This window comes from Manacus vitellinus, unplaced genomic scaffold, assembly GCF_001715985.3.
Source record: "Manacus vitellinus isolate BGI_N305 unplaced genomic scaffold, ASM171598v3 scaffold_230_pilon, whole genome shotgun sequence".
Classification (NCBI taxonomy): Eukaryota; Metazoa; Chordata; class Aves; order Passeriformes; family Pipridae; genus Manacus; species Manacus vitellinus.
The window spans coordinates 1-1149 of NW_021939642.1; positions in this window are offsets into that span (position 1 = coordinate 1).

The window sequence follows — 1149 nt, forward strand, 5'->3', positions numbered from 1 at the left end:
ACATTTTATTTTATCCACATTTTATTTTATTGAAATTTTATTTTAATTTTATTTTCTTTAAATTCTGTTTTCCTTAAATTCCGTTTTCCTTAAATTCCGTTTTCCTTAAATTCCGTTTTCCTTAAATTCTATTTTATTCACATTTTATTTTATTCACATTTTATTTTATTCACATTTTATTTTATTCACATTTTATTTTATTCACATTTTATTTTATTCACATTTTATTTTATTCAGTTTTCATTTTCTAAATGAACTTTAGGATTTAGCATGAAAAATTGATTAAATTTATCAAACTATTAAATCAATAACCTCATTAAATGTACATTAAATATATTAATAAATACAGAAATATAATCCCTTTCATCTACAAAAACATATTAAATATGTTAAAAAATCTGTAAATTAATTAAATTCATCAAACTGAAGATCCATAACGGAGAAATAACTAAACAATTAACAAATAATTCCCGGGATCCCGGGAATGTGTCCGTGCAGGCGCCGTCCGGGGCTCCCTGGAAGGGAAGATCGCCGTCCTTTCCCGCAGCAATTCCAGCGTTTTCGACGACGCCGTCAAACTCACCGGGAGGGACAGACCCATCCCCATCCACGTCATCGGGGTAGGTGGGGACACCCAAGGGAAATTCCCGCCTTTGGGATCGATATTCCGGCAAAAAGCGGGAATTTGACACAGCCGGGAAGTGATTTGGGGCCGTTTTACCCTCAAATCCGAATGGGCCAAATCCTGTTTTTAGGCTGATTTGTCCCGGTTTTATCCGGCTTGGGTGGGATGGGAATTGTATAATTTGAGTTTAGGAATGACCAGGATTTCTAGGAATAGTTTGAGGAGATTTTGGTGCTTTTTCCAAGTGAAAAGATGCCCAGAAGGTTGGTGGGAATTTTATCGTGTAGGTTTAGGAATGACCAGGATTTCTAGGAATAGATTTGAGGGAATTTGGCTACTTTTCCAAGAGAAAAGTTATCCAGGAGGTTTGATGGGAATTGTATCATTTGAGTTTAGGAATGATCAGGATTTCAAGGAATGGTTTGATGGGAATTGTATAATTTGGGTTTAGGAATGACCAGGATTTCTAGGAATAGTTTGCAGGGATTTGGGTGCTTTTCCAGGAGAAAACTTTTCCAGAAGGT